Genomic DNA, 9,749 nt, shown 5'->3' with positions numbered 1-9,749 from the left:
ATCATTTTTTTGTTTTGTTTTGCTTTGCTTTGTTTTGCCAAGGGTCCTGGGAAGTTCCTTGTGGGCAGGAGCACAGGACAAGCTCCTGAATGACAGGACCTCTTCTCCCTCCCTTACCACATTCTCCAGTGGGACTCAGCTCGGTCCCTGGAGAAGACAGCCCCCCAGTTCTCGTACAAGAAGAACTTTCAAGGGGCAGAGTTTGGTTGGGGGCTCAAAGTGTCTTTTGAAGGACATCAAAATTCCTTTTCAAAACCGTGATGATAGCTCCCTAGGAGAAGGGAGTAGATACAGAGATGGAGTCACCATTTATGATCAGGGTAACTTTGAACAAGTTAATTTATCTTTCTGAGGTTCAATATCCTCATCTGTACAAATGAGAAAATATGCAGACCTTGTGTTGCTGTGAAGATTAATAATTACTGTTTACTGAATTTATTGGAGCTCTAAGGGCTCGACAAACACCACCCAGTGAGAACGTCACAGGGACAGAATCAAAACTTGAACCACTACTCCGTGTGAAAAGGACATGGAAAACTGCCAAAGAGCACACAAATGTTAGGTATAGCCATTTACTGATAGTTCATTTAAATCTGAAAACCTTTGTCCTGTTAGGAACTGAAACTGAGGGGCAAAGACATTTTTCCTGGGCCATGCACGGTAAATAACTGTTACAGGAAATTCAAAGGTGGGTGGTGGCAGGGAGAGCTAGTTGTCCACCAACAAATTGTGCTTCACTTTCCATGGGTTGAAGTGGCTGTCCAGACAGGATTCCATCTCCTGGCTCCTCTTGCATGTAGGTGGGGTCATGCAGTAGCTTCTCCTACAGAGTTTGATCAGAAATGACGTGTCATTTGCAGGTCAAGATGATTAGGAGAAGGGTGTGGATAGCTAAAAGGTAGAAACAACCCAAGCATTTACTGACAGATAAATGACTAAACAAAATATTGTCTACACATACAATGGAATATTATTCAACCTTAAAAATAAATGAAATTCTCACACACACTACAACATGGATGAACCTTGAAGACAGTATGCTAAGTGAAATGAGTCAATTGCAAAAAACAAATATTCCACCTATATGAGGTAGCTGGAGTAGCCAAATTCATAAGAGACAGAAAGCAGAATGGTGGTTGCCAAGGGCTGGGTAGGGGGTGGGGAGTTAGTGTTTAATGGGTAGAGAGTTTCAGTTTGGGAAAATGAAAGTTCTGGAGATGGATGGGTGGTGAGGGTTGCACAATGTAAGTGTGCTTGGTATCACTGAACTGTACACTTAAGAGCTGTTAAAATGGTCAATTTTATGTATATTTTACCTCAACAAAGAAGAAGGTAAAGGAGGAAGAGGAGGAGGAGAAGGAGGGCTCCACCTACCCCTGACAGCCCTCAACCCCACCCCATGCCTTCCCTCTTTCCACCCTATGCCTTTCCCTCATTTGCATCATCACTTATAGACCCTCACATCCTTATTTGTCACCACTTTCTTTAAACAGAACTAAAAAACATATGGAAGAAAAGAAGAAGAAGAGGAAGAAGGAGAAGAAGAAGAAAAAGGAGGAGGAGGAGGAGGAGGAGGGACTTCTCTACATCTGCCAGTTAGATGCAGAGAATTTCCAGGTCCAGAGACTGAAACATCCACACAGTGGAAGTAGCCACATGACAAAAAGCCACTTGCTGACTAGGAATCTGGCGCTGGGCTCTTCTGTGAGTGATAAGTAGACTTCTAATGTGTGAAACCATTTAAATCGGGGTTTAATTTGTTACAGCAGTGACTGGAACTCTAACACAACCTGCAGCCAATGCTGATGGTTGATGTCACAGGATGTTAACACTGCAATGTGGTCCCCTGAGAATGGCATGAGGGACACTTCCAGAGCTTGGCTTGGTTTGGGGCTGAGGAGATGTTGGCGCTAAGGGCCCACCTTCAAGTTCAGCAGTTCTCAAAGACTGAGTTAGAATTCTTGGCTGTGAGATGGCTTCCAAGGACTCTGTTACTGTGGAAACCCAAAGGAATTTATCTCCTTGAAGACACATCACCCATTGAGTGATAAGAACTGGGTGTAGAAATGCAGAGAGAGAAGGGAACTGTGGCCCTCAGTCACCCAAGGGCAGACATGGGAACCTGTCCCCACATGCTCTTCTCGGCACCCTTGGGCCCAGGGGAAGCGACTCCCTGTGGCTCCAGTTGGGCAGCAGCCTTAGCTGAGCATAGCATTGAAGGGGGCAGGGATTGTCCTGTCTTGTGCTCAAGAGACAATTGTCAGTGGGACCTGCACCAGGGCTGATGGCTCTGCCACTAACCCCAGGATTAGCAACAAGAGGAGTTCCAACCTCAGGAGGTGGGAGCAACCAGAACAGGCTCTGGGGCTCAAATGGAGTCATGGAATTACAAACTGGCAGCAACTACAATTGTGGGAGCTGGTTGTTCAGGCTCTAGCCCCTCTGACTTTAGCAGCAACCCAAGACCCCTGGATTTGGCAGTGACTGAGGAGCTCCCTAACCTCAAGGCATGCCTCTGAGGTGGCTCCAGGTATCAGATAAGCATTCAGATAAGAACACCTCTGGACCTCTTTGGCTCACCACAGGACAGTGACCTTGGGAAAGAGAGAAGGCCTTCCTTGTCCTTGCAATAGAGGGGCTGAAGCTGGAGCCAAACTAATGGAACTGATAAAAGAGGTGCAACCTCATCTCATTCTTAATTTTGCAGAGAATTTATTGTTTTAATGAATTAGAGCAGCGGTCACCAACCGGTGGTCCGCGGACCACTAGTGGCCCATGAGGTCCAAAAGGTTGGCGACCACTGAATTAGAGCAATTCCAGGTTACTTTATAATGACAATACTCTTATGTGCATGCCTCCTGTGCTCCTATGCTAGAGAAGAAGCAATGGAGTTAGGCCTAGGGAGCCAGGAATTGCACACAAATTCGACAATTGTGTCAAAATGTGGGAAGGCCCATGGGAGTGAGTCATTCAGGTGATGGTAATGTGAGTTACATTGCAGTAAAGATTGAGAATGATTGATCTTTACAGATTCCCACCCCTACCCTACCCCTGGATTCAATGTCAATGTTTATTAAATGCACGATTGCCTCTCTCTTCCTCATGATAGCTGAAAATCTCCAGGATTCTCCGGCAGTGGTCATCACACTGCTGTTGGCTCTTTCCTCCCCTTAGCTTGCCCTGGGCATTCACTGTGTGATGTGATACACCAGGCTCTGGGGCATTCAGAGATAACAGCACAACATTCAAAGAAAAGAAAACGTGCAGATCATAACCTTTCTTTGCATTCCCTGTGTCTTGGCGTCTCTTGGAGTCAGTTCTCCGTCTTCCTCAAAGGTGCCTGTTTGCTTCTCCAACTCTGGGCGAATGTTGGCATTTTCCTTCACAAGGCCAAGGTGGAGTGTAAGCACCCGGCCTATTGCCTGAGCCCTATTTAAAGAAAGTTGTTTTGGCTTCCCTGGCATTTTTCACATCTCTGATGCGATCTCCGCCCAGGCCTGTGCAAGAGCCAGCTGATGAGCATCTGAAGCCAGCCTTTGAAACAGTGCCAAGACCCCAGGGCCAGTGCCGAGCTCTCGCCCCTCCAGCCCGCCTGACCTGAGCAGGGCCCAGTGGGGAGTGGAAAACCTTAGGGAAGGGGGACCTGTCCCTCGCCAATCAGAGGCTAACTCAGAGCTGCCAATCTGGAATCCCAGTTCCCACAACATCTCAATGCTCTCCTAGCCACTTGCTGTCAGGATGACCCACCTCCTGCCTGGCTGTCAGTGCTCACCTTTATTGGAAGCGCTCACTGGGTCATAGGAGTATTTTCCCATTCCCTTCAGCACCTGAGTGGGTTGGTGGTTGTGGTGACTTGAGGTCACTTAGAGACCTGCCTGCTCAGTCTCCCCTGTCCCTCTGCCCTCTTGCTGCCACTGGGAATGGGCAGAGCTATTCCTAACACACGAGTTGAGCAACACTACAGGGAAGCTATGCTAGAATGAGTATACCCAAGCTGAGATCACCCTGCCTTGCAAAACTCAAGTCCACTTCCATGGAAGGGCTAATGTGCCCAGGTGTCTGCATATTCCTGGCGGGGCAGGTGAGAGTGGACTCGTGTTCTTGGGATCACCCCTGGCTCCTGGTTTCCGCTGCCATTGGATTCTTTCAGTTTGTGTCACTTTGCCATCTGTGTGTGCTGTCCCGGGTCTGCACTCAGATGTGGAACTCAGGGCCTCGTCTTGAATTTCATCAAAACCAAACTCCCATGTAAGACCTTTGTGTGTGCTGCAGACGGCCCAGGCTGCTCAGGCCAAGGGGATTTACACTGTTGCAATGCAAACAACTTCATATGGAATTTTTAATCTTAAATGATCTTCTTTGAGGCTACCCTGACGTCCAGAGATTTCTCACTGGCCAGACCACCTGGCATTACTAACGAAGCTCATGTTTCTCAAAAAAGTGGTTTATGAACCACCTTTACTAGAATCACCAGTGTAGAATGGGACAGAGGGTCTGTTTGCTTTGCGTGTGTGTGTGTGTGTGTGTGTGTGTGTGTGTGAGAGAGAGAGAGAGAGAGAGAAAGAGAGAGAGAGAGAGACCGAGTGGAGTGTAGTTTGTTTGTTTGGATTTTGTTTTTGTTAAAATTTTGTAAGTGAACCTTTACATTTGAGGGTGCTCCCCCATGATATTTAGTGTCCACTCACTAGAGTGGCCTCTGAGACCATATCCACAAAATCCAAAGAGTTGAAAGGAACAGTGAATGCCATAAAATTCAGGGGTTTTCAAGCATTTTGCTTGCATTCCCCTCAAAAAAACGTTTGAAATATTATGCACTCCCCTCAAACATTTTTGTGTTGATATCTAAAAATTTTCATCTTAAGTTTATATTTTTCATCTTAATTATAAAGAGCTACAAGAGACTAAATTGCATTGTAACTTTAAAATATTTTTAACAGTTTAAACAAAGAATTCAAGTGTTATAATAATTGATATCCTCCATCATCCTTTGAAAAATACCATGAATGTGCTGTTAACAATTGTAAATATCACATTATTCCTTTTTCTCTTTGAATTTGAATTTTCATTTTTCCTCCTCTATATCTTTATCTTAAAATAATATAATTTATGATGAAAATCTTTTATTAATTGTTTATCATAGTTCTTTTAAAAGTGTATATAGATCATCTTGGCTGGTGTGGCTCAGTGGTTGAGCATCAACCTGGGTACCCGAAGGTCATGGTTAGATTCCCTGTCAGGGCACATGTCCAGATTGTGGGCTTGATCCCCAATCAATGATTCTCTCTCATCGCTGAAATCAATAAAAATATAGTTTTTAAAAAGTACATACACATTCAATTTTCCTTCCATTTCTGTGGACATAAAGCTGTGCTGTCTAATACTGTAGCCACTAGATACATATGAGTATTTAAAATTTTTAATTAAATAAAATTTAAAATTCAGTTCCTCATTCATGCTAGCCACATTTCAAGTTCTTAATGGCCACATGTGGCTTATGGACCATATAGACAGACAAATAGAAAACATGTCCATCATTGAATAAAGTCCTATTGAACAGCACGAGTTTATAGTGTGACAAGATTTTCATCTGGAACTAGTTGTTATTACAATTAGTAGTAACACACAATTCATCAAAATAACATAGATATATCAGCACATTTATTGAACAATTTGATAAGATTATAATCCAAAAAGTAACATTTTCTTGGAAATGCCTTTCCTAATTATATGATTGGTTCTTTTTTTTTTTTTTTGTATGTATGTATGGCTATTACTTTCTCTAAGTTCAGCACCAATTCTACCTTTAATTTTCACTTTTAAAAATATGTGCTAAGAAAACTTGCTCAAAATGAAGGGGGTTTATTGCAGTGATATTATTTGAACCGTTGAACAAAAGTTATACATGATGACAAGGTTATTAGTGATTTATCATCAGATATTAAAAGTTCATTAGTTTCTCCTGCACCTTTGCTAAAATGATGAGATACTATCTGACTTGCAAAAGGATCTGTAATCCAATCTTTAGAGTAATTTACTTTCTTGACTAGAACCAAGAACTCTGAACTCTCTTGATGGAGTCCGGAGATTTTTACAAATAGCAAGACGACAGCATGGGCCACATCTTTCTTCTGAAAAACACAGGAAAAGGACATTTATTAAAGAGGAAAGGAGAACAGCCCACTCAGGGGAGCAATCCAGGGAGACCGGTTTTAGGAAAGAGGACATCTGGCTGTGAGCATCTAGAAATTGATTTCTTTAGTATCATCTGCATTGCAACCCTTTAGAGTGTCTTCATGGATCCTGGGAATGTGCTTATCCCAGTTTAAAGACCGCTGCTCAAAGAATTCCAAATGTTTCTCAGTTCAGCTCTCACCTTTTTTTCTCTTGGCCACTACATTTTTTTAAATACAAATACATGAATTAGTTCAGCATATTTAAGGGCCTATTCTTTTTCCCCTTTCTTTTCTTTCTTTCGTTCCAATAATTTATACCTAATATATGTATATATTTAAATAAGGTACACACATAGATAATCTGTAATAATAAAAGCATAATATGCTAATTAGACTGGACAGCCAAACGACCTTCCAGGAGACTTTCCGGACGAAGCTGGGCTGCAAGGGCCGAGCCCCTTGCACGAATTTCTTGCATTGGGCCTCTAGTATATAATAAGCATACATTTATTTATCTATAAATACATACTATATAATAATTAAGCAAATACCTGTGAACCCATCACTCAACTTAGGAAGTAGAACAATATCAAATTGTTCTAGTTAGTTTCCCTCCTTCTATCCTTCTAGGGACATGATCAGGTTGTACTCCCCCACGCCCTTGAAGTTACACATGGCCATGTGACTTGCTCTGGCAAATAGAATGGGGTAAGCAGAAGCAAAAAAGTGCCGCTTCTGGGTGGCCTTTAAAAACCAGTGCATGATTTGCCATATTCCCTCCCCTCGCACACCTACTAGAGACATACCATCTGACGGAGGCCCTATCAGCTTGCCCACAGCTCACCTTTGCTGTATTTGAGCCATTGTGACCTCAGGTGTTGTTTGTTGCTGGAACATAACTAGCCCGTCATAACTGAAACAACTATCTCTGCCTCTTCATGTCTACCCCTCAGCAATGTTCTTCTTCCCCTCTCCCCTAGGGACACCACTCTCCTTGCTCTTCTTTAAGGTTTACCACATATTTCTACCCCTAAATAATATATTTAATGTGTTTTTGAACTCTATAAATATGAAATCACATTTTATTATTATTATTTTTTAATTTTTTATTGATTTTTTACAGAAAGGAAGGGAGAGAGATAGAGAGTTAGAAACATCGATGAGAGAGAAACATCGATCAGCTGCCTCCTGCACAATCCCTACTGGGGATGTGCCCGCAACCAAGGTACATGCCCTTGACCGGAATCGAACCTGGGACCTTTCAGTCCGCAGGCCGACGCTCTATCCACTGAGCCAAACCGGTTTCGGCACATTTTATTATTTTTATATAATAATTAAGCAAATATTGATAACTGTGAGTATACCACAATTTATCCGTTCTACTATTTATAAACATTTAAGTTGGGGTTTTCTTGGTTATAAATAATACCACTGTGGACATGTTTGTACACATCTGTTGGGAAAGAAGCATGAAGTCTTCTCTGGAGTAGCAGTTCCCAAAGTGTGGTCTGAGGACATCTGGGCGCCTCTGAGACCCTCTCAGGGGACTCTGTTAAGCCAAAACTATTTTTGTAATAATACTAAGATGCTATTTGCCTTTTTCTCTCGAGAGTGAACGGTGGATTTTTCCAGCAGGTACATGATATCACAAGACGCTGGTACAGAAGCAGGTATGAGAATCCTGTTGTCTTCTATGAAGCCAGATTTGCAAAACTATAAAATGATGCCACCCTTCCCACTAAGCTGTTTTGCTTTGGAAAATATAGCTATTTTTTTCATAAACATATTATTTATGTTAGTATGTATTGTTGCTTTTAAATGAATTAATAATTTTTTAAATTCTTTGTTTTAAGTTCTACTCTGATAAATATAACTCACCTAAACAAAAGTTATTTGAAGTCCTCAATAATATTTCAGAGTAGAAAGGGGTCTTCTGGCTCTACTGGACTGAAAAGGAGCTTCCACGAAGAAAAAAATGTTTCCCACTTTTTTTTTCCTCCCTGACTTGGAAGAAAGAATCTAGAAGGTCTGTTCTTGCCTCAGAAACACAAAGAGGTAGAGCTTATTTTTACTTCCCATTATTCAAAGCATTCTCAGGCAGAGACCACAAATAGCTTCTAATATTCCTCCTCTGAGAACAGACACACGCACCTGGGAATAATTGCACTCACAGGAAGTAGACCATGTGCACAACAGCCTGGGGGAATAAAAACCATCCTGATACTCAGAAACATGTTTACTTCAGAGCAGGGTTTTTAACCAAGAAAAATGCTTCTGGGTTGTGTCCACTCCCTTGATGCCCTTGTCCCTCCTCCCTTCCCACAAATCTCCCACTTCCGTCACAAGTTGGCAGGAACTTGACGTGCCTCAGCCCTGGGAGGCCTGCCAGAGTCCTCCCACTTTCCTGAGAGGTTCTCTTCTATTTCTAAGCAGAGTTGTTTAAAACCGGATGCCACATGGTGCCCTGGCTCCTTGACCTCCGATCCCCCCCTCTCTAAACCCCTGGCCCCATGGAGTAGCCCCCCACCCCTCACTGTTCCTGACTTCAGAGCCAGACAGTGTAACCACAGCCAACTTCCTCTGTGGGGTGGGCAGGCGCAGGCTTTGGGCCAATGTGGGGGAAGCTTCCAGAGGAAATTTCACTGGGCAATCAATGAGACTTCCAAAAGGCCTTTCAGCCGCCTCTGCCCTCAGCTCCTTCCATTACCTTCTTCCCCTGCCTCAATGTCCTAAAATCCTTAGGCCAGAATAATGAGACCAGCTCCTCTAGCCCTAGGCCCTCACTGCAACAGGGCCAGACTTAAGCCATCCCAGATTACAGGGAGATATCCTCATTGATAAAGCAACCAAAGGAGTGTCTACAGCTTCCATTCATTTAGTTCTAATACACTACTCCTTGAGCAAAAGGTGTTCATTCATTCATACCTCCATCATTCATTCATTTTCTATTCAACAAGGTAACTACGACGTACTAGCTACTCTTCACAGTTCTGTGCCCTCGTGAATCCTATGTACCGATGGATGTTAGGAATTTAATACAAGGAAAGAAGGACTAGGAAGTCATTCAAAATATGATAATAAAGAGAGTAATTAAAAGGCTTCTCAGTTCCAGAAAATGACAATAGCTTCTGGCCCAGGTGCATCTAGGGCTCACCAGGCCTGAAGCCCGGATCTGGAATCAGGAAGACCAGAAAAACAGACAAGAATTCGATGGCTAATGGGAGCGAGACATTGGAAATGTGGCTTTGGATTTCCCCCAACACGTGTGTGGAAGGGGTGAGCCATCTGAAGCTTCAGGGGGGTGGACCCGGGCCGCAGCAGTAGACCTCTCTGCCGATGTGTTTGGAGCAGCTGGCGGTCAGAGGGCCTCCCTCAGGCGCAGGGAGGGGCCCTTGGCCTACTTGCCTGGTGTTGCTATTCTGGTTTTTGTAGGATCTGTGACACTATTATACCCTCAGGCCACCGATAATGACAGTGAGGGAGACACAAAAAGAAACAGCCACTGCCTTCCTGAAGAGCTGAATGTCCATGTTTCTGCAAATCAAATTCTGTTTCCCACAGTGAACTTGTCAGTGG

General features: G+C 43.4%; 1 long non-coding RNA gene across 2 annotated transcripts; it reads right to left on the bottom strand.

The window, feature by feature from the left end:
- Positions 1-558: 558 nt before the first annotated feature.
- Positions 559-4,530, bottom strand: LOC106724486. 2 transcript variants are annotated; one of them, XR_001360294.1, is made up of 2 exons: positions 3,276-4,530; positions 559-891 (listed from the first exon to the last, which is right to left on the bottom strand). It is a non-coding gene; the product is annotated as an uncharacterized LOC106724486 (long non-coding RNA). The 2 variants fall into 2 exon arrangements; XR_001360295.1 differs by having other exon boundaries at positions 559-823.
- Between the last annotated feature and the right edge of the window lie 5,219 nt (positions 4,531-9,749).

The sequence above is a fragment of the Myotis brandtii genome, unplaced genomic scaffold (assembly GCF_000412655.1).
Source record: "Myotis brandtii unplaced genomic scaffold, ASM41265v1 scaffold84, whole genome shotgun sequence".
Classification (NCBI taxonomy): Eukaryota; Metazoa; Chordata; class Mammalia; order Chiroptera; family Vespertilionidae; genus Myotis; species Myotis brandtii.
Note: the sequence above shows the minus strand (reverse complement) of the source record. Positions and strands in the feature narration are given on the sequence as shown.